We start from the raw sequence: 24,240 nt of genomic DNA, 5'->3' as shown, positions 1-24,240 counted from the left end.
AGGGGGGAGGGGAATGTTTGCCCAGAAACCGGGAAAGGGAATAACACTCGAAACGTATATAAGAAATACTCAAGTTAATAAAAAAAAAAAAAAACAAAGTTATGTTACTTAAAGTTTGAAGACAGCAAGAAAGAGCATAGTGGATTTGTTTTCTTTCTTTCACAGAATTTGCACCTTTTTGAAAGAGCACTTTAGGACTCTTAATTACCTATTTATTATCAGACCTTTCTTCTGACCCAGAGTTCTTCTCTGTGCTGCCTTGACTTCTTGGTTCATTAAGCTATAGAAGATGGGGTTCAGCATGAATATCACAGTAGTATGGAAGATGACCAAGAATTTATCAACTACTTGTGGGTGGTTACATTTGGGTCTCAAGTAGTTTTGTCCCAACCCTACAAGGCTACCTATTCCCCAGGAAAAAAATTGCCAAACGGGAACATACCTCACTGCTCATTTGTGTTGAATAGTGAAGTAGGGCCATACAGTGGTCAAAGGCCATGGCTGCCAAGGCAGCACTCAGTTATACCTAAAAGTGTGAAGAAAAACATTTGTTTGGCACATCCCTCCTGAGCGATTCCTCAGATCTCACTTACAAGGCTCTCCATATCTTGGGTATGACAGAGACAGTGTAACCAATTTCCAGGATACATAAGTTTGCCAGAAAGAAGTACATGGGGGTGTGTCCAGTTGGATTTGTGTAGATAGCAAATGCTATGAGAGCAGAATGAGGGTTAACAGGATGAAGCATTCTCCAGGAACCTCAAAGTTCTTGGCAATTGTAAACCATTCGAAAGACAAGCCCTTTTCCTGCCACAAAGAGCAATTGACACAATTGACACTCATCTCCTGGAAGACAGAGCAGTAAGCAATTAGAAGAATACTTGCAGAAAAGAAATATTGATTTTTTAATACTTTTAGACACTCACTTACATCGGAGTCAAAGTCTTTCTCTATACTCACAAAAATCAAAGCTTAGAAGTGATTTATTCTCACAGATTTTCATATCTAATACTTTCTTTCTTAACACCAGGGTGTTTTCCAAAGTGTGCTAAGCATTGAGCAAAGTGTCCAAATATTTACATAGATGGTGCAAACTTGTAGTCTTGGCACTAATGAAGTTCAGGCTGAAGATTTACCATGGGTCTGAGTTCAGATTCACATGCTGTGTAAACAATCCTTCAAATTACGGAAAAGAAAAAGTTGACTGTATCTCAATTTTTTACCCATTCTAATCATTAATTAGTTAAAAATGTTAGGCAGAAAAACAGATCAACCTACTTATTTCTATGCTTTCGTGTTGCCACAGGTATAGTCTCCAACCACCCAGTGTGTGTGTGTGTTGGACCCCAATTATTCTCTGTTGCTATTATGAATATTCAAACCCACACAATAAAGGTATAATTTCCTCAAGACCCATTATTTTTGAAAGTAATGTAATATCAAATAATCATTTGATTAAAAAATGTTTATTGGTTTACATACATAAATTTAAAGCCAAGGAACATCTAGATGTCTGAACAATAATGACATGGTCAGAGACACATCTGAGCCATGAAAGAGAAGAAGGATCAACCAAACAGGACCATAACCCTTCATTCTGAACTGCCTTCAATATGGCAGTTGTTATCTGTAACTTAATAGTTTGTCTCTTCATAGAACATGTTTTCTTAATGAAAGTATCACTGCGTAGGCATTAAATTTCTGTTTTCTTAATATTGTTCATGATATTCTATCAATCAGACTATTGATTTAAATTTAAAAAAAGAGAAAAAAGAGGTGTTGTCTTGATATGTATTCCAGGGTAACATGAAATTCCTTATTTCTCTCCCTCAGTCTCTTGAATGTGAGTATTCAAAAAGCAAGACATGGTGCCCGACTTGATAGAAATTTCTTCCTATCCTTTTATCTCAACATCTTAGAATTCCACCAAATTGCCTGTATTTCCATACACATAGTATCTATACAGTTCATTCCTCTTTGTTCACTTTTGCATATGGCAGCTGCTGTGTGCTTGCTTGGTAACTTACATGGAAACATGTTCAATTCCAGCACAGCCTTGTCTGTTTTCAGATACCACTCTTTCTTCTTTCTACAGTTACATCTTTCTTCTTTCTATAGTTACATTCTGTTTTTCACAGTGTATCTTTTAAAGTAGCTGTTAGCACTGTGGTGGCGACTACTTTTCATCTCGTTCACATTGTAGCCTTATATGGAGACTGAGTATGTACTGCAACATTCTTATCATTATGTTTACCACCATACCAATCCATGAGTTCTCATGTAATGAGAAGCTCCAGTGTTTAGCTTATTTTGGCTCCTTTGGAATTCTGCCTGTCCCTTCCCATTATATCTTCTGAAGTTCAATCTCATGTCTCTCAAGTATTGGAGATGTGGCAAACTCATTTTTCTCCCAGTCTGAAATCTTTTCCCTTCAAATGACATAACCTTTCCTGTTTTGTAGGGTGTATATGTCTTTGCTGAAGTTTGGGTTTTCTTGCCAAAAAATACTTTTTCCTGATAAAGGTAGAATAGGAGATACCACAAGCCTATTAGGTTTTCTCTCTATTCACTGGATATAATGGAATTTCAGAGATATGTGAGTAGATCAGTTGCATGGTTGATCCACAAATCAAATGTGAGTTTCAGTATTTCCAAATTACAAATACACATGTTACCTATGTTTACAAATAACATATAAGACACACACACACACACACACTCACACGTACACACACACACATGCACACACACTCACATGTATGCCACATACACATGTGTTCCTACATATTCATGCAGAAACACAGACACAGAGAAACAGAATACAAAAAGAGCACATGGAGATTGTACATGAATTAAAATGTTAGTATAAACAACAATGCAGGGTAACAGTATTTGTTTACATCCATTTTACCATTTGGTCACTTAAAGACAAGGCTGAGAAAACAATGTATTCCCAATGAGTTTGATTGTGTTTGAAATAAGTAAATTTCCCAAATCACTTATGTTGAGCTGGTGTTGAATGTTTCTCAGCTACATGGGTCATGAGAATGTGTGCATGTCTACTCACACACATTTCAGATTTAACTTTGTGTACACTCTGTTTTGGGGAATTTCTCATCATCGTACATAATTTTCATTTCTATTCACTAATTCATCACAAGATTAATTTTTATGGGGATAATAAAAAAACACAGCTCCCCAAACAACAACAACAACAACAAAATCAAGGCAATACATAGTTTCCCATGGGGGCAGGAGACACAATCAGTTATACTAGCTTATTAGATCTATTAGATTAGATCTGCATCCATTCATGCAAAATTTATAAAAATCTAAGTGTAGAGAACATGAGACAGACTTAAAGCTCTGACAATTATGTAGCAGGAGGTCTGTTGTACATACTTGACATTTCAGTGGACTCTGCTCTTTAGAAAAATTGCTGGAATGTAGAGGATTCTATTGGGATGCATTTCACACTTATTTTGATGTACTGTAAATATTTCTCAATATTAAATTAAAACAAACAAAAACAAGTAAACAACCTTCCCACAGCTAACACAGAAAATGAATACTTTTTTAAATTTGAAATATTTATAAAGAAACTTCCTTTTCATTAGTAGTTTCTGTATTTGTAAAGGAAGCTCTTTAGGTAGAGAGTGTGGCCTTTCCACTTACAGTTAAATTTCCAGAAAATCAACTCAAGAACCAGAATGTTATACTTACATTTAAATTTGTGCAATAAAAATGATTCGCGAGAAATCCTGAGGCTGCAGGACAAATTGACACAGCTGCGCACCTCAGCCCAGATCCCTGATGCAAGGAGATATTGAACAGTGCTTCTGGACACTGGGATATAGGAACAGTCAGCCACCGGTACACACAATTCTGGTCTGCAATGAGGACTTCGCTGAATGGCCAAACTGTTCCCTGTACCCAAATCCCATAGGTGAGAGAGCTGCCTACACACATGAGAACAGACCACCAAAGAAAACCCAATGCCTAGGGGCAAGCGTAGAAACCTAAGAAACAAAACCAAAACTACTTGGCATCAGCAGAGCCCAGTTATCCCACCAAAGAAAACACTGGATATTTAAACTCACCAGAAAAGCAAGATTTAGATTTCAAATCACATTTATTGATAGTGATGGAGAGATACCAAAAGAAATCTATTAGAAAAATGTAGGAAAACAAAAGTGAAAAAGGAGAAGCCCTTTGAGAGGAAACACAAACATCCATGAAAGAATTACAGGAAAAATGACCAAATAGGTGGACGACTTGAAAATAGAAATAGAAATAATAAAGAAAGCAAAAGTTTACAAAGATGGAAATAGAAAAACAAAGGAATAAACAAGGATCCGGAGATACAAGAATCTCCAACAGAATGTAAGAGATAGAAGAGGAATCTCAAGGCAGGACATTCCATAGAAATCATTGATTCAACTGATGAAGATAATGTAAAAACAAAAAGTTCTTGGCCCAAAACATAAAGGAAATCCAGGAAAAAAATGAAAAGTTTAAACCTGAGGTTAATAGGTATAGAAGAAAAAGATGACTCCCAACTTAATGGGCCGGTAAATATCTTCAACAAAATTAAAAAAGAAAACTTCCATGACCTATAGAAAGTGATGCCCATAAACAAACAAGAAGCACAGAGAATTCCAAATAGATTTGAGGAGAAAGAAATTCCTCCCATCACATAATCGTCAAAACACCAAATGTGCAAAACAAAGAAAGAATATTAAAAGTAGTAAGGGAAAAAGGTACAAGTGACATATATAGTCAGACCTATAAGAATTACACCAGATTTCTCACAAGAGACTATGAAAGTGAGAATATCCTGGACAGATGTCAAAAAGACCCTAAGAGAGCAAAATTGCCAGACCAGGTTATTGTATCCAGTAAAACATTCAAGTAACATACACAGAGAAACCAAGATATTCCATGACAAAACCAAATTTATGAAATCTCTTACAGCAAATCCAGGCCTACAAAGAAAATACATGGAAAACTCCAACACAAGGAGAGAAAATACATCATACCGAAAACAAGAATATAATGTCCTTGCAATGAAATGAAAAGAGAGACAAAGAAACATAATTCTACCTCTAATTAGAAAAATGAATATCTCTCCACATCAATGGACTCAATTCCCCAATGAAAAGGCACAGACTCACAGAATGGATACATAAAGAGTATCGAGCATTTTGCTGTAGCAGGAAACACACCTCAGAGACGAAGACGGACACTACCTCAGAGTACATGGCTGGAAAACAAATTCCAAGAAAATTGCCTGAAGAAGCAAGCTGAAGTTGGGAGTAAATGGCTGGAAAACAAATTTCCAAGAAAATTGCCTGAAGAAGCAAGCTGAAGTTGGATATAATATCAAATAAAATTGAATTTCAAATAAAAGTCTTTAACAAAAGATAAGGAAGGAAATGGCTTTCTAAGGAGGATAAGGAGGATGATGACTTCATAGCCATCATAGGATATATCCACCAAGATGAACTCTCAAACCTATGTATCTATACTCCAAATGAAAGGGCACCTGCATTCATAAAAACGTTACTAAAGTACAAAGCATACACTGCACTTCACATAATAGATAACAGTAGGAGATTTCAACACCCCACTCCTCATCACTGGAGAGATCATGGAAACAGAATTTGGACAGAGATGTAGAGAAAGTAACAGAAGTTATGAACCAAATTTATTTAACAGATATTTATAGAACATTCCATCCTAAAAAAAAAGGATATACATTATTTTCAGAACCTCAATGAACCTTCTCCAAAATTAACCATGTAATTGGTCACTAAACAGGTCTCAATATATACAGGAAGATAGAAATTATCCCATGCATTCTATAAGATCACCACACACTAAGACTGGTCTTGAACAAAAACAATAATGACAGAAAGCTCATGTATACTTGGAAATTGAACCATGCTCTACTCTATGACAACTTGGTCAAGGAAGAAAAAAGACAGAAATTAAAGAGTTCTTAGAACTTAATGAAAATGAAGATACAACATTCCCAAGCATATGTGACACAATGAAAGCAGTATTAGAGGAAAACTTATAGCTCGGAATGCTTGGTAGAAGAAACAGTAGAGAGCATATATCAGCAGCTTGACAGCACACTTAAAGCTCTAGAACAAAAAGAAATAAGTAAACCCAAGAGGTGTAGAAGGCAGGAAATAATCAAACTCAGAGCTGAAATGAACCAAGTAGAAACAAAAAAACTTTACAAATAATCAACAACACCAGAAGCTGTTTCTTTGAGAAAAACAGCAAGATATATAAACCCTTAGTCAGACTAACCCGTGGTCACAGAGACTGTATCCACAGTAACAAAATGAGAAATGAAAGGGAGACATAATAACAGAATTTGAAAAAATTGCAAAAATCATGAGACTCCACTATAAAAGCCTATATTCGAGAAAATTGGAAAATATGGAGGCAATGGACAATTTGGTAAACAGATACCAGGTACCAATGTTAAAACAGGAACAAATAAACCATCTAAACAACCCCATTAATCCTAAAGTAATAAAAGCAGTTATTAAAGGTCTCCCAAACAAAAAGATCGCAGTTCCAGTTGGGTTCCGTACAGCATTTTATTAAGCCTTCATAGAAGACCTAATAAAAATACTATCCAAACTAATCCACAAAATTAAAACAGTGCACTATCATATAGCTTCTATGTAGCCACAATTAGTCTTATACCTAAACCACACAAAGACCAAACAAAGAAAGAGAACTTCAGATCAACTTCCATTATGAATATTTATGCAAAAATACTCAATAAAATACTTGTAAACCAAATCTAAAAAAACATCAAAATATTCATCCGTCATGATCAGGGAGGCAGCAACGTTTTAATATACAGAAAACCATCAATGTGATCCAACATGTAAACAAACTCAAAGATAAGGACATATGGTCATTTCATTAGATGCTGAGAAAGCATTTGACAAAATTCAACAGCAATTCAGGATAAAAGTCGTGGAATGATCAGGAATTGAAGGTCCATGTCTAAACATAGTGAAAGAAATATACAGAAAACCTCTAGCTAAGATCAATCTAAATGGAGAGAAACTTGAAGCAATCTCACTAAAATCAAGGACTATACAAGGCTGCCCACTCTGTCCCTACTTATTCAACAGTTCTTCATGTCATATCCAGAGCAATCAGACAGCAAATGGAAGACAAAGGGATGCAAATTGGAAGGGAAGAAATCAAAATATCACTATTTGCACATGATATGATTGTGTAATTAAGTGATCCCAAAAGTTCCAACAGATAACTTTTTTACCTGACAAACAACTTCAGAAAAATGTCAGGGTATAAAATGAACTCAAAATACCAGGAGCCTTCCTCTCCTCAATGTATCCATAGACAGGCTGAGAAAGAAAATAGTGATTTCACACCTCACAATAGTCCCAAATAATATAAAGTATCTTGGTGTGAGTTTAACCAAAAAAGTGAATGATCTGTATGCAAGAAGTTCAAGTATCTGAAGAAAGAATTTGGGGGTTGGGGATTTAGCTCAGTGGTAGAGCGCTTGCCTAGGAAGCGCAAGACCCTGGGTTCGGTCCCCAGCTCCGAAAAAAGAACCAAAAAAAAAAAAAAGAATTTGAAGACGGTCTTAGAAGATAGAAAGAGCTCCCATGCTCATGGATTGACAGTAGTAATATAGTAAAGGTGACCATTTTGCCAAAACCAAACTACACATTCAATGCAATCTCCATCAAAAATCCAACTCGATTCTTTAATAAAGATAGAAAGAGTGATGTGAAAATTCATTTGGATTAAGAAAAAGCCAGGATAGTGAAAACTATCTTCAGCAATAAAAGAACTTCTGGGGGAATCATCAACCCAGAATTCAATCAGTATTACAGAGCAACAGTGAAAAAAAAAAAACTGCATAGTGTTGGTACAGAGACAGACAGATCAAGAAGTGGAATAGAACTGAAGACTCAGAAATGAACCTAAACACCTATCAGTTGATCTTTGGTAAAGGAGATAAAATCATCCAAAGGAAGAAACATATCATTTTTCAAAAATAGGGCTTGTTCTACTGGAAGCCAGCATGTAGAAGAAGTGAAAATATCCCATTCTTATGACCATGTACAAAGTGTAAGTCCAACAAGAGAGAGAGGGGGGAGAGAGAGGAGGGGGATAGGGGGGAGAGAGAGAGAGAGAGAGAGAGAGAGAGAGAGAGAGAGAGAGAGAGAGAGAGAGAAGGAGAGAGAGAAGGAGAGAGAGAGAGAAGGAGGAGGAGGAGGTGGAGGAGGCGGAGAAGAAGAAGAAGAAGAGAAGAAGAAGAAAAAGAAGAAGAAGAAGAAGAAGAAGAAGAAGAAGAAGAAGAAGAAGAAGAAGAAGAAGAAAAAGAAGAAGAAGAAGAAGAAAAAGAAGAAGAAGAAGAAGAAGAAGAAGAAGAAGAAGAAGAAGAGATTGAAACAGAACGAAAACTAATTTTTTTTATTAACTTGAGTATTTCTTATATACATTTCGAGTGTTATTCCCTTTCCGGGTTTCCGGGCAAACATCCCCCTTCCCCCTCCCCTTCCTTATGGGCGAAAACTAAACTTTAATTCTTCCCCATTCCCTGTCTTCCTCAGCTGTTGTGTAGGTAGTCATGTTAGTGAGACATTATGAGTGTAATTTCTGGTGTTACTTTGAGAAACCATCTCATTGTAAACTTTAGTCTTTTAAAATCTTCTCGCACCCTCTTCTGTAATGTATCTCAGCCTTGAATCAAGTGACATTTTGTAGATAGAGCCATTGAGACTGGATTTGAAATTGCTATCCTGCAGTTTGAATGGCTGGGATTTTTACTGTGATCTTTGTTGCAGAGACTGTAATTAATTCTGTATATAAGGACACATGGCTTTGATTGTTGTTAGGTAAGATACTTGCTTAAGTAAGTAAGGGGCTTTACATTCTCCCAAATAACCACACCTTCAATAGCCTTCTACACATGGGTAACTTACCAGTACCATCCATGTTCATTGAAGAGGACTTAAGCAAAATTAGAGAGTTGTTGGCTATCACCAAGCTATTTATGCCACTGCCCTGCCATCGTGGATATTCTGCCATGTTATCATTGTGTTTTCCAGGCATGATGTGAACAATCAGTAAAAACTGACAAGAGTGATGATATTAATTACAGGTTATACTAGAAATTCGACCTGTGCCTGCCATATATTCCTGTATTAGAACATTGACTTTCTGATAGGCAGGAGAATGTAAAAGTTAAATTTAGTCTTAACTAAATAAGGAAATTAAAATTTTCCTGCTCTAGCATGTTTAATTAATTGAAGCAAAATAAAATCTACTTACTTGATGTTGGGGAAATATCATTTAACAATATAATCCTTAATCCTTTTAAGTGATTTTTAGTCACAGATATTTATTAGCTGTCATACTGTGTAAAATTGGCATCAGGATTGTGATGATGAAATATTGTTTTATGCAAATGCATAATAATAATGAAGAAAATTATGTACCAAGCTTCATGCTTAGGTAACTAATTGCATGTATTCAATTGTATCTAAGATAATTTCATATTATCTAGGTATCAAATGCATAATAATTATGATTAAAATAGTAATGAGATATCAAAATAAACATACTAGAGTTACCAAGTGGACATGGAAAATAAAATCCTTTAGAATAATCAAAAATATTTATTAAAAGCCAAATGATGAAAACATTGTATATATAAAAGCAGCCTGGAGCTCTATGTCACCTTAAAGTGTTAGAGTGTGTACCAGTGAGGTGGTTTAGCAGATAAAATATCATGGCATGAGTAACCAAGAACCTAAATTTGATACCTACTCATATATGTTTGGAAGACTTCTATATTCACTACATGACCAGAACGCATAAAATCTTACACAGAATATTAATAATGAGACTAATGAGAACAATAATACTAAGAAAAAGAAAAAAAAACTCTAGGAATATTTTAAAGAAATAATGTATTGGCCTTAAAATAGAAAATTCAACACATTTTCTTAGTACTTTAACTATTCAAAAAAAAGTAAAAGTCTCTTACTTCATTCTATATGAAAGCAAAAACACATCAGATGGATTATGTAAAGAAAGAGAGAACTGCAAACTGTAAAATTAATATAGTCATTGCAGAAGAAAGAAACAGACACTAACCCAAGGTTATGTAAGTAAACATTTGAAGGATTTAGTGCATAATTTTAACATATTTAATTGAACACATCTTACGATGATAAAGAAAAGAAAGCTGGAAAAAATAATGCCTGAATATAGTCATAGCACTTAAAATGTGGCAAGCTGTCTCAAGTTCAATGATACCCTGAAATACATCAGAAAACTATAAATAGATTGATTTTATTATGGAGTAAGTACTGTAGTATTAGCTTAGTGGTTAAGAGCACTTACTGTTCTTAAGAGCAAACAGGTTCAGTTTCCAACACCCATGAAGCCACTTGCAACCATCTGTATAAGCAGCTCCTGGTCTCCCCAGGTACCTGTGTTCGTGTGCACAAATCTATACATAGACATTCACACATAACAGATCATTAAAATAAAATGATTCATAAATATATTTTCTGCACAAATTATAAAGAGTAAGCCTTCTACATATGCAATCACAATTGATGCAATGTAATAAGAAAGGAGAAAATTCGCACATAGTATGAAGAGTAAATTAAGGATTAATGCTTACACAGTTCAGTAAGCATAAAACGCTAAACTTCATGATTGAATTCCAATGTAAATGATAAAAAGAATCTAGCATTTGAATCTATAAGTGAACCTATTTATATATTATTTTACTTATTTACATTCTTTCCATTGTACACTCTCCTGGTCCCCTCCCACAATTCCTTATCCCATTCCACCTCTTCCTTCCCTGACTCCAAGAGGATGATCCCCATATCCTGCCAGACACCATAATCCCTGTGGACTCAAGTCTCTCAAGGATTAGGCCAGACCAATCAGTCCTCTGCTATACATGTGTCAGGGCATCAGACCAACTAGTGTATGCTGCCTGGTTGGTGGCTCAGTGTCTGGGAGATCTCAGAGGTCTGGCTTATTTGAGACTGCTGGTCTTCCTATAGAGGTTGCCCTCTGCTCCAACTTCGCCAATCCTTCCCCTATTCAACAAATGACAGAAGTCAGAGACTGATACCATTTTAAAATATATGTCTCATTTAATTTTGAATGGTATAATATGGGTTCTTTCACATAAAATTGATGACTATATGTATTTATTATAATCTCTGAGATGGAAATTGGCAGTATTTATACAAATATTACATTACTTAACAGCCTTGACATCATTCCAACAACGTGTTTTGTAATTTATACAAAATATAATGTAAAAAATCACCACTGAGTACAGTGCCTGAGTCAGTGTCCATGCTGATTTTCTGTAACTAACTTTAGTTAATGAAAATGAAATTAATATGGAAGCCACCATGAGGTTATTATTTAAACAAATGAGTATACTGCCATTTATTAAATGCATGATGTTCCATGAAAAAATTTCCCATGTACATGTATCAAGATATATTGTTAAATGAAAAACACATGACAGAATATAGCATTATGTAATCAAACTTCATAAACAGAAGATTTACACATATTCTATAATTTTGTCAATGTAGAGTAAACCTGCTACAAGAGCATGGGAGGCAGTAGACAGAACACTGGCAGTTCTAGGTCAATTTGAGCTACACACTGAGACCCAATTTTAAAAACAAATAGAGCAGATTTGAAAGAATGTCTGCCAAACCGTTCTTAGTGGTTACATTTGGAAGTTTTAAGAAAGCAAGTTATTCTTTGACAATTCCATACATGCATAACACATTTTTGGAAGCCCTCTACACTCTAAGTCTAATATCTTTCCCAAAAAACATACCCTCTTAATACCAAATCCCAATAGGACGTGCATGTCTTTTATCATTTTTGCTTCATGACCCCCTGGATATAACCTGAGCCTCTTCTGTGAACATGTGCTTGAAGCTATACATATAACAACTGGGAAGACACCCGTAGCTACATCATTTTCTATTCTCCAGCACTACGCTTAGTTCCTTTGTATAGTCAGGATCAATTTTGTATAGAGTCTGTTCAGATAGATGTAACTATTGTGAGTTCCTGAGTGACACAAATGTATCATGCTCAGAGGACAGCATCTCACAGATCTCCTTACGTATTAATTAGCACTTGAAAGAAGCCAAGCCCTACATCTCACCTTACCTCTAAACTGGAAGTTATCTCCCATGGGTTATCATTTGAAAATGAAAACTGAGTTTTCTCCAAGGCAATCTCACTGTGTAACCAAAGTAGTTTTAAGGGTAGACTGCATATAAAGCACTAAGGGAACGCAATATTACCTTTGGAAGATCCTTGTTAGGACTTTTTCTTCAGAATATATTTTTCCTTTTGTTATTTATTTATCTATTAATTTTTGCTCTGTATGTTTTGTGTGTATATTTTTTCCTGGTTTTATGTTTCCATGGAATTCCTGAGTGTGTGAATTGAAGTCTGGGTCTCTGTGTCTGTATCTGATTTTTGTAGCATGCATTGGCTCTTTTCTATCTGCTTGTTTTGTTCTACTCCAGTTCATTAACTTTCATTTTACTTTTAACTCTTAGATGACTGTTTTCTAATGAGAGTCAGAAGAATGTAGATACAGAAGACTAGAGAGGGATAGAAGAATGGGTTAATAGAGGGAAGGGAAATCATAATTCAAATATATTGCATGAGAAAGTCTAATTTTAAGAAAAGAATTTTAAAAACATAATTTCTAGGGCCTGTCTGCCCCTTTTCTCAAAGTCCTAACTAGCTTCATATTAAAAGTTAATGAAAATATTTTAAACCCTTTGAAAAGCACAGAAAATGATTTGTTTACAGCCAAACTGGAACTGCCACTATGGGATTGAAGCTTCTGTAGAGTTGCAATAATCCAGTAAGAGAGTCTTTAAATGATTTCAAAGACATCAATCCACTGAGGTTCAGTGGGAGTTTCACATGATGGATGTTACAAGTTTTGAATGGGAAGATATACATTTTCGGTACTTCAGTTTTCATGAAACTCTTGAAGATCAAATTAAAAATTGTATGGAATACAATCATGGCATAGGTATGTTCCTTTGAAATTTTCAAAATTAAACCAAGTAATACTAATATATCATTATAAATCAGAACATATTGTATCCTAAGCGCATATCAACATGACATTTATGAAATAGAAGTAAATGCGTATTAGTGGTAAAAGCTGTTTCTGGAGAGGCACTATTCTGTTTCTTGGACAATTTCACTTCGTTGGTAGATGGGTTAAATCAAAGTCTGATAATGAAGGCTTTCTGTAAAAGACCATTCTCTCACTAAGGGACTCCCAAACCCTTTTGTGTAGGGCACTAGCATTTCAATCAATCATCTGAAGTAACTTTTGCAATATCTTTAAAACATGAAAATGACTGTACAGGACTTAGTATTCATTAATATCTCTTCTTCAAGCACAATACTTCTCATTTCATTCTTTGGTGTATCAAAATTCCAAATTCAATTTCATGTAAATTAAATGATGAAGGTGATGATGATGTTGATGATGATGGTGGTGGTGGTGGTGGTGGTGGTGGTGGTGGTGGTGGTGGTGGTGGTGGTGGTGGCGCTGGTGAAGATGATGAAGAAGAGGTCAAAAATGATCTTTTAGGACAGAGAACAAAGCCCATACCATTTTCAGTGTTTTTCCTTTCTTTAGTGTGTCTAGGATCGACAGGGAGAAATAATCTATTTTCAGTGCTATGTTGGGAAGGAGAGGTTTAAGCTCATCAAAAGTCCATAAACACCAAAAGAGAAAGCAAATTTTGTCATGAGAAATTTATTTCTATTCTCAAAAGAAACCCTTATCATAACCATTGCAATGAATCAATATAATTTTGTGAGGCAGCAAATTGTCTTTCAGAGTTTAGCTAATTAATATAAAGTGATCATGTACTGAGTGCAATCCCTGGCTGTCAGGACCAAAGCCCATGGATTTTAGATCTTGTTGTCCTAGGATTTTAAAAATGAATGATATAATTGATGGCAATGTGCAACCTAAAAGTCTTACTGTACAAGTCACAGAGACACCATAATATATGCTGAGTATCAGGTTAGAACTTTTATATTCATAAGTATTTGGAGTTTCAAAGAGTAAAATGGTTGAGGTTAAGAACAGGGCATTTATCGGTTTGCATTTCAATCTCTAGTGTGCAGTTTGGTTTTGGTGGATCATTACACAGTGTTTCATTTTATTTTATTTGAACAGGTGATATAAGTTAACTGTACAGATTAATGAGTCTCAGTTTGATATTTCCATAATGCAGACAGCATGCACTGAACTAATGTAACTACATTTTTTCACTGAATATTCTGCAACTTACAAAAAGTTAGGATACTCTATTATATTTTTGGGAAAAAATGACTTCCATAGGCTATAAAAATCCTTATTTTATTTTCAGAACTTTTTCTCTTATTTTAGGATTTCTATTTATTCTTCACACATGTATACAATGTATCTTGATCACACCGATCCTTAACTTGGTTCTACTCTCTCTGGATATATTCCCTTTCCAGCTTCATGTTCTTTATGTTTTCCTGTTTTATTTTCTTTATAATCCATTGGTTCACTGAGTACTGCCTGCTTGGATCTTCCCTAACCCTTTGTCTTAATTATGTACTGAACTTTTTCATATGGCTATAGATGCAGTGAGTCCATAGGTCCAATAATTGTATCATGTCTAGATGTCACAATTTCATCGTATCGCTCCTCAAATTCTGCCTTCTCCTTTTCTGCAATGTTTCCCCAGACTTATGCTCAGCTTTCTTCTTCTCACTTTCTTAGGACTTATACCAGTTACACAGATCTACAGTAATTGCTGCACTGTAAACCTGTACATTTCTCTGACCACAGCTCATAAAAGAAGTAATGTATGGAAAAAACAATAAGAATTTGAAGGCAGTTTGACAACATGGCTATTTAGCAAAACAGGAACAGTAGGATCGTCTCTCTGGCCATGTGAACCGTGGGAAAAATGTGACCATGTTTAAAACATAACATCTGACTTTCCTTCTATATAAGAGGCTTCAAAGTCAAACAAAGAGCAGTTGGCCATTTTCATAAGATTTAGATAATTGTCTTCATACTTCTGAATTTTCACCTGGCACAATGATAACTAGTTTCATCAATATCTATGCCAATGATGTAATTTTGCTCTTTTGTTGGTTAAATAAAGGTCTAGTGCCAATATACTTTATTTTTCCAATTTTGTAACATGGTGTTTTGAACAGTGAGAAGGTAAAGACATTCGTGGAGTTATCAATGGAGTAGACAGGTTCCTTCAGGAAGATATTCCATCAGTGGTACTATTGGATCACAAGTAATCTATGTTTTCAGTTTTACATTAATTTCTTTAGTAGCTATTTTAAATTTTAGACCCAGGATTCTTTGTTCCAGCAACACTATACAAACACTGCCATTGGTATTTGTACTTCACCAACAATTTGTGGGTTTAGTATTCTTTATGTATTTTTGATGATTACTGTGCCACTATTTTAAGCATTTATTCAAATATATAGCATATTTAATTGCATTATTTTATTTCTGAAGAATAAGGTATTTGTGTCTTACAGATATGATCCATATGTCAGATAAAGATCCAGTAAAGTTTTATTTTCTCCATTTTTATTAACTTGGTATCTTTGAATGACATTCCATTGTGTAGATGTACCGTATATCCTCTATCCATTCCTCTGTTGAAGAGCATTTGGGTTCTTTCCAGCTTCTGGCTATTATAAATAAGGCTGCTATGAACATAGTAGACCATGTGTCTTTGTTATATGTCGGGGCATCTTTTGGGTATATGCCCAAGAGAGGTGTAGCTGGGTCTTCAGATAACTCAATGTCCAATTTTCAGAGGAAACTTCCAGAATTGTTGTTCCAGTCTCCAATCCCACCAACAGTGGAGGGGTGTTCATCTTTTTACACATCCTCGCCAGCATTTGCTGTCACCTGAGTTTTTGATCTTAGCCATTCTGACTGGTGTGAGGTGAAATCTCAGGGTTGTTTAGATTTGCATTTCCCTTGATTTGACTAAAGATGTTGAACATTTCTCTAGGTATTTCTCTGCCATTCGATATTCTTCAGCTGTCTATTCTTTGTTTTGCTCTTAACCCCATTTTTCAATAGGGTTATTTGTCTCATACAGTCTAACTTCATGCTTTCTTTTTATATTTTGGATGTAAATAGTCTATCTGTTAGGATTGGTAAAGATCTTTTTCCAATCTGTCCGTTGCCATTTTGTCCTAACAGCAGTGTCCTCTGCCTTACAGAAGCTTTGCAGTTTTATGAGATCACATTTGTTGGCTCTTGATCTTAGAGCATGAGTCATTGGTGTTAAGGAAATTGTTAAGGAAATTTTCTCCAGTGCCCATGTGTTCGAGACGCTTCCCCTCTTTTTCTTCTATTAGTTTGAGTGTATCTGTGATGAACTGGATGTCCTTGATCCAGGTGGACTTAAGCTTTCTACAGTGCAGTAACACTGGATCGATCTGCATTCTTCTACATGCTATCTTTTTTTTTTTTTCTATTGATCGTTTTGGCTCCTTTCTCACAAATTAAGTGACCATGGGTGTATGGGTTGATTTTTGGGTCTTCAATTTTATTCCACTCGTTTATTTGCGTGCCTGTCTCAAAGAGATACAGTTTTTATAAGTGTTGCTCTGTAATACTGCTTGAGTTCAGGGATAGTGATTCCCATGGAAGTAATTTTATTTTTGAGGACAGTTTTAGCTATTCTGTGTTTTTTGTTATTCCAGATGAATTTATGAATTTTTCTGTCTAATTCTATGAAGAATTGGATTGCAATTTTGATGGGGATTGGAAAGAATATGTAGGTTGCTTTTGGTATAATGGTCATTTTTACTGTATTAGTCCTGCCAGTCCATGGACATGGGACATCTTTTCATCTTCTGAAATATGCTTCAGTTGGTTCAGAGATTTGAGGTTCTGCTCATATGCTCATATCTTTTACTTGCTTGGATAAAGACACCCCGAGATATTTTATATTATTTGGGGGTATTGTGAAGGGTGTCATATCCCTGGTTTCTTTCTCCGCTTGTTTAGCTTTTGTGCAGCTATTTTTATACCCATCTACTTTGCTGAAATTGTTTATCAGGCTTAGTAATTCTCTTGTGGAACTTTTGAGGTCACTAAGTATACTATCATATCAACTACAAACAGTGCTATTTTGACTTCTTCTTTTCCGATCTATATCCCTTTGACCCCTATCAGTGTCTACTTGCTCTGGCTAAGATGTCTAGAACTATATTGAATAAGTTGTGAGAGACTGGGCAGCCTGGTCTAGTCCCTGATTTCAGTGTGATTGCTTTAGGTTTCTCTCCACTTAGTTTAATGTTAGCTACGGATTTGCTGTATATGTTTAGCTGTGGGTCTTAAATTCCTGTGCTTTCCAGGACTTTTATCATGAGGGGTGTTGAATTTTGTCAAATGCATTCTCAGCATCTAATGAAAGGATCAATGGGTTTTTATCTTTGAGTGTGATTATATAATAGATTACGTTGATGATTTCCACATACAACACCATCCCTGCATGCTTGGGGTAAAACTGACTTGATCATGAGGGATGATTGATTTGATGTGTTCTTTTACTTTTTTTTTTGCAAGTCTTTTATCCAGTATTTTTGCATCGATATTCATAAGGGAATTTGGACTGAAGTTCTTTTTTTTTTTTTTTGTTGGGTCTTTGTGTGGCTTAGGTATTAGAGTAATTGTGGCTTCATAAAAGGAATTCGGTAGTGCTCCATCTGTTTCAATTTGGTGGAATAGTTTGGACAGTATTGCTATGAAAATTTCTACGAATTCTGGATAGATTTTTGCACAAAACCCATCTGATACTTGACTCTTTTTGGTAGGGAGGTTTTCAGTGTTTGGTTTTAATTCTTTAGCAGTTATTGTTTTTTTAAACGATTTTTCTGTTCCTGATTTAGCTTTGGTACCTGGTATTTCTCTAGAATATTGCCATTTTTCTCCAAATTTTCAAGTTTTGTTGAATATAGGATTCTGTAGGATGATCTGATGACTTTTTTAATTTTCTCTGATTCTTCTGTTATGTCGCCCTTTTCAATTATTTTTTTTTTTTGTTAATTTGGACACACTCTGTCTGCCCTCTTATTAGTTGGGCTATGAGTTTATGTATCCTGTTGATTTTCTCAAAGAACCAGCTTTTGGTTCTGTTCATTCTTTGAGTAGTCTATTTTGTTCTACTTGGTTGATTTCAGCCCAAGTTTGATTATTTCCTTCCTTCTATTACTCCTGGGTGTGTTTGCTTCTTTTTATTCTAGAGATTTAGGTGTGCTCTCAAGCTGGTGACATATGCTCTCTCCTGTTTCTTTATGTAGACACTCACAGCTATGAGTTTTCCTTTTAGCACAGTTTTCATTTTATCTCAATAGTTCGGGTATATCGTACCTTCATTTTCATTACATTCTAAGAAGTCTTTAGTTTCTTTCTTCATTTCTTCCTTGACAAAGTTATCCTTGAGTAGAGGATTGGACAACTTCCATGTATATGTGAGTTTTCTTTCCTAATTGTTATTGAAGAAGAGCCTTAGCCCATGGTGGTCTGATAGGGTGCATTGGATTATGTCTATCTTTCTGTATCCTTTGAGGCCTGATTTCTGACTGATTATATGATCAATTTTGGAGAAAGTGCCATGAAGTGGTGAGAAGAAGTTGTATCCTTTTGTTTTATGATAAAATAATGTAAAATATCTGTTAAGTCCATTTGGTTTATAACTTTCGTTAGTCTGTATATGTCTCTGTTTAATTTCTGTTTCTGTTATCTGTCTAGTGATGGAAGTAGTGAGTTTAAATCTCCTGGATTATTATTTGTGGTGCAATATGTTCTTTGAGGTTTAGTAAGGTTTCTTTCATGTATTTGGAGCATAGATATTTATAATTTCGAGTTCATCTTGCTGGATTTTTCTTTGATGACTATGAGGTGTCCTTCCTTAAGCTTTTTGATGTCTTTTGGTTGAAAGTCGATTCTATATGATATTAGAATGGGTACTCATGCTTGCTTCTTCAGACCATTTGCTTGGAATTTATTTTTCCTGCCTTTTACGCTGAGGTAGTGTCTGTCTTTGTCTCTGAAGTGTGCTTCCTGTAGTGCAAAATGCTGGGTCCTCATTGGGTATCCAGTTTGTCAATCTGTGTCCTTTTCGTGGGGAATTGAGTCCATTAAAGTTGAGGAGATATTAATGAATAGTGATGGACACTTTCTCTTATTTTCATAAATGGAGGTTACTTTATGTTTGAGTGATTCTCTATGATTTCTTGTGAAATTTAATTCTTGCTTTATCTATGATTTTATTTGCCTCTTTGTGTTGGGGCTTGCCAGTTAGTGTCCTTTGTATTACTGGATATGTAGAAAAATATTGTGTAAATTTGATTTTGTCATTGAATATCTTGGTTTCTTCATCTATGTTAATTGAACGTATTGCTGGATGCAGTAGCCTGGGCTGTCGTTTGTGTTCTCTTAGTGTCTTTATGACATCTGTCCAGGATCTTCTGGCTATCATAGTCTCTGGTGAGAATTCTGGTGTAATTCTGATAGATTTGCCTTTATATGTTATTTAATCTTCCCCTTACTGCATTTAATATTTTTATTTGTTTGGGGCATTTGGTGTTTTGACTATTATGGGATGGGAGGATATCATTTTCTGGTCCAATCTATTTGGAGTTCTTTAGGCTTTGTGTATGTTTGTGGGCATCTCTTTCTTTAGATTAGGGAAGTTTTCGTCCTTAATTTTGTTGAAGATATTACTGTCCGTTGACGTTGGCAGTCTTCACTCTTTTCTGTACCTGTTATCCTTAGGTTTGATCTTCTCATTGTGTCCTGGATTTCCTGTATGTTTTGGGCTAGGGCCTTTTTATGTTTTACATTATCTTTGATAGTTGTTTCAATGTTTTCTATGGAAACTTCTGCTCATTAGATTATGTCTTCTATCTCTTTTATCCTGTTGGTGATTCTCACATCTATGACTCTTGGTCTCTTTCCTAGGGTTTCCAAATCTAGGGTTGTCTTCCTTTGTGATTTCTTTAATGTTTCTATTTCCATTTTTAACTCCTGGATGGTTTTATTCATTTCCTTTTACTTTTTTTTTCAAGTAGTTCTTTAAGTTACCTTTGTGTTCCCTCTTTATGGGATTCTACCTGTTTACTTCTGTATTTTCTGTTATGCTGTATTTTCTTAAGGGAGTTATTTATGACCTTCTTAACATCCTCCATTGTCATAATAAAATGTGAACTTAAATCTAGATCTTGTTTTTCTGGTGTCTTTGGTTATCCAGTGTTTGCTCTGGTGGGAGATTTGGGCTCTGATGAGCCCAAGTAGTCTTGATTTCTGTTGTTTGAGTTCCTGTTCTTGCCTCTAGTCATCAGGTTGTCTCTGGAGTTAGCTTGTCTTGCTCTTTCTGACAGTGGCTTAACCGTCCTGTAGGCTCATGTGTCAGGACTGCTGTAGACCAGTTTTACTTTTTTTTCCCCAGTCATGGGAACAGAGTATTCTGCTCTCATGCGTCCAGTTGCTCATGTCTACTGGCTTTCATCTCTCCCTTTGGGCAGGAGCCAGAAGGAACTTCCTATACTTCTCCTACGTCCTTCTGAGTGGGGAGATGACACAGAAGGCACAAGGTGTTTTCCTCTTTAGTCAAGAATCTGGGCAGAGAATAGTGTCCTCTGTTTTCCCAGGAGTGTCGCTTCTCTGAAGGTCAGGTTCACCCAACCTCAGGATTTGTGAGCAGGATGCTGTTTGACCAGTACACTCTGGAACATGGTGCTCCTGCAGTTTTACTCCTCCTATATTTTTGGGTCCAGAGGCACTATGCAGTTTTTTCTTGGGCCAGAGATGAGAGTATGGGTGGGCAGACATGGCAGTCTCTGTGCCTTGTACGCTCAGTTTTCCCACACTCCTGGGTGATCATCTCTCTCTCCCACAGTCTAGGAGCAGGGAGCTCTGGGATGGGATAAGCAAGGTTCAGGAGCCTGTTAGGAACTGGAAGGGCCTGGTCCCGGAGAAGTTGTGACTTTGCTTGTCCTGAGTACCCCAGTCAGGTCACTTAGAGCAAAAAACTTGAATTGACCTTTGGTCTGAGGACTGAAGTTGCTTCTCGGGCTGACTTTCAGCTCTCTATGAGAGCCTCGACGAGAAATGTCTTGCCCCAACTGCACCTAGGTCCCTATTCACAGGATGCCCAGATTGAGCTAGGTGTTTTTTTTTTTTTTTTTTTTTTTTTTTGAGTCAGAATGTGAGCAGAGTTCTCAGGGGTTTCTGCCTCTCAGACAGACTAAGTCTTCCCCACCCCACATAAGAATTGGTAGTAGGATGCTGTTTGGACCAGTTCAGACCCAGGTGCAGTTTGGACTACAGGGCTCCTGCAGCTTAACTGCTCCTATATTCATGTGTCCAGAGGCACTATGCAGTTTTTTCTTGGCCTAGGGATGTGGGCACAGGTGGGCAGAAGTGTCAGTCTCTCCTTCCCTGAGGTCTCAGTATTGCACACTCTACTCTGTCCCACGGTGTTTCAAAAGGAGTTTCAAATGTTTTTTCCCTATCCTACAGGTCTCCAGTCTTTCCATTTCTCCTCCAAATGTGTTGCAGAAGACCTCTCTGTTCAAGGGGAGGTAAAACAGGCCCCATCATACAAAGAGGGCTTTAAACTTCTTCTCTTAAAGGTAATCTCAGTGATTTCTCATATTCCACAAATGGATTAAGTCCTGCCCCCTCTCAACACAAGACTTTAATACCTTCACCTTCTGCCAAAGCAGGGCAGAGAGCTATGTCCAATCACAAAGACAGTCAAATGTGTCCCCCATCTGCACCAAAGTGTGATATGCAATCTGCATTGGGTAAAATGAGTTTGAAACCTGACTCTGCTGACAAAAGGCATTTCGGAACTTCCCTATTAAACCTAGAGGACCTTACACGTCCTCCACTATTAAAAATGTTCTTAAATCATCACTTATGTTACAAGGGGCCAAAATACAGTCACAAAGCCCCAAGTGAACCTCACAACACACATACCAGCCCTAGCAGAGACAAAATTTTCTGCATGTACACCTTTAGATCAAGTACAATTGCCAGCTTCAGAAGGGGCTCTTGAGAGTTCCATACCCAAGGAAGATGTGGTAGAAAATTCTGAGTCCACCCAAGGGACTCCTGTGCATTCTGTACATAAAAATATCATTAGCGTACTGTACATCTCCCCCAGTACTTCTACTGTCACTATACAGAAAATTATTCAAATATCCTCTACCACCGAAAAGGACCCTCTTGACTTGTCATCAGGCCCAAAACGACCCAAGTTTATCGCAATACACAGTCAATGAGAGATGAACAGTCCAAATTTTACGATGTAAAGAGAAGATAAAACATCCCCTACATCCTCAGAGAACTCTAGGTCATTCTGTCCTGAAAGGAGAGGCTCCAAAATTTTCCACATATACATCAGAGATGCTAGAATTTCCCAAAACTGAGCAGGACTCTCTGAATAGTACTCTATCTCATAAAGAGACTGTAGGACAAGAAACATCCACAAAAGGATATCTATCCACAGCCAAATCTTTAGAAATGGTTTGCGGATGTGACACAAGTAAAAAACATGTTCTAGGACATTTTCCATCTTAGAGAAGGTTATGGATCCAACCATATGTTAATGAGGAGTGGGGGAACATGATATGCAAACACCAGTGTCTGTACCATCCTTGACATTGAGGAAAGGGATTCCTCGTTTTAATTTGTGCAAAAGAATGCATATGACCTCTGCAAAATTCACAGGGGGCTATTTGAAAATCCGTATATCCTCAAGATCAGGCCATCTTCCCCAAATACAGAAGATGCTACACACTCTTCCAAATATGCACAAAGGTTTTCCAGTCCTTCTTTATACCCACAAGCGGTCCATTAACATCTGCAAAATACATCAAAGACTTTGGATTTTTACCTTATATTCTGAAGGGGCCTTGGATCCTGTTTTGCCTATCAAGCAGGCTATGGAACCTGACACTTCTACACAAAAGTCTGTTTCCACTTCTCCAGCAGAAGAAAATTTTTTGGAACTTCCTCAATTACAAAACAATATCTAGAAACATCCTTATCTGCTCATGAGGCTCTCAGCCCTCTCACATATGTCCATGATGCTCTAGGAGAGGTCACATCTTCTGAGGTAGCTCTAATACCTACCCACCATTCTGATGTCACAGTCAGGATTTCAAAACATATACATGGTACATTAAGACCTTCCTCATCTGAGAAGGAAGTCGTAGGATCTACTGCATCTGAACAGCATGCTTTACAACTATCCCCATCTACCCAAGTAGATTTCACATGTCCACTCTGGGGAGAAATAGTCGACATTCTCCCTCTACCAAAATGGACCACAGGCATCCAGTTTCTAGAAACAAAGGGTTAAGTTTTGACCCTTCTGATGGACTTGAGAAATTTCTCCTCGAAGGAAGAGAGTTTCAACCTTACCCCTTCTGCCAAAAGGTATCCTTTGCCATCTTCTGCTGACAAAGAGACACCAAAAGCTACAATTCTTCCACAGGTGAGTCCCACACATTCTCCATCTGTCCAAAGGGCCTTGAAATTTTCCATAAATGATGAAGGAATTGTGGAAAGTTGCCAATCCTTACAAGAGAATGCTGGATATACCATATTGTCCCAAGATGCTCAAGTACCTCCTCCTTCTACCAAAAAGGCATGTTCACCGTCTACCCTAGGATTTCAGGGAATTTCTTCACCCCTCTCTAGAGCTCCAGAAAGTGTTCTCCCATCCTCAAAGTAATTTGTCATTGTGAAAATTAGACTCCAAAATAAAAAACAACTTTTTATATTTTGAAAGGTCTGATGGAAAGTCCACATCGAAAAAAAAATCATTTAGACCTTTTGCCATTAGCCCAACTATATCAGAAAAATATCATGTCTTCTAAAGCATCAAAAAATCAATCTGGTTCTAGCACTCTTCCTGGGAAACATTTACCATCAGCCATAGTATCCCCAGGACCATCAAAATCTAAAAAGGGGTATCTAGAATATTTACCATCTGCCAAAGGTCTTTAGGATGTTCAGCAACTTCTCCATGAGCTTGGTTAACCCACAGAACGAAAGAACTAAAGCCATCTTCC

At 36.5% G+C, this 24,240-nt stretch overlaps 1 pseudogene; it reads right to left on the bottom strand.

Annotated features, from left to right (window-relative positions):
* Nucleotides 1-203: 203 nt before the first annotated feature.
* LOC147997995 (olfactory receptor 1L4-like) lies at nt 204-23,770 on the bottom strand (annotated as a pseudogene).
* Nucleotides 23,771-24,240: the final 470 nt, after the last annotated feature.

This window comes from Rattus norvegicus, chromosome Y (assembly GCF_021556685.1).
Source record: "Rattus norvegicus strain SHRSP/BbbUtx chromosome Y, alternate assembly SHRSP_T2T, whole genome shotgun sequence".
Lineage (NCBI taxonomy): Eukaryota > Metazoa > Chordata > Mammalia > Rodentia > Muridae > Rattus > Rattus norvegicus.
Note: the sequence above shows the minus strand (reverse complement) of the source record. Positions and strands in the feature narration are given on the sequence as shown.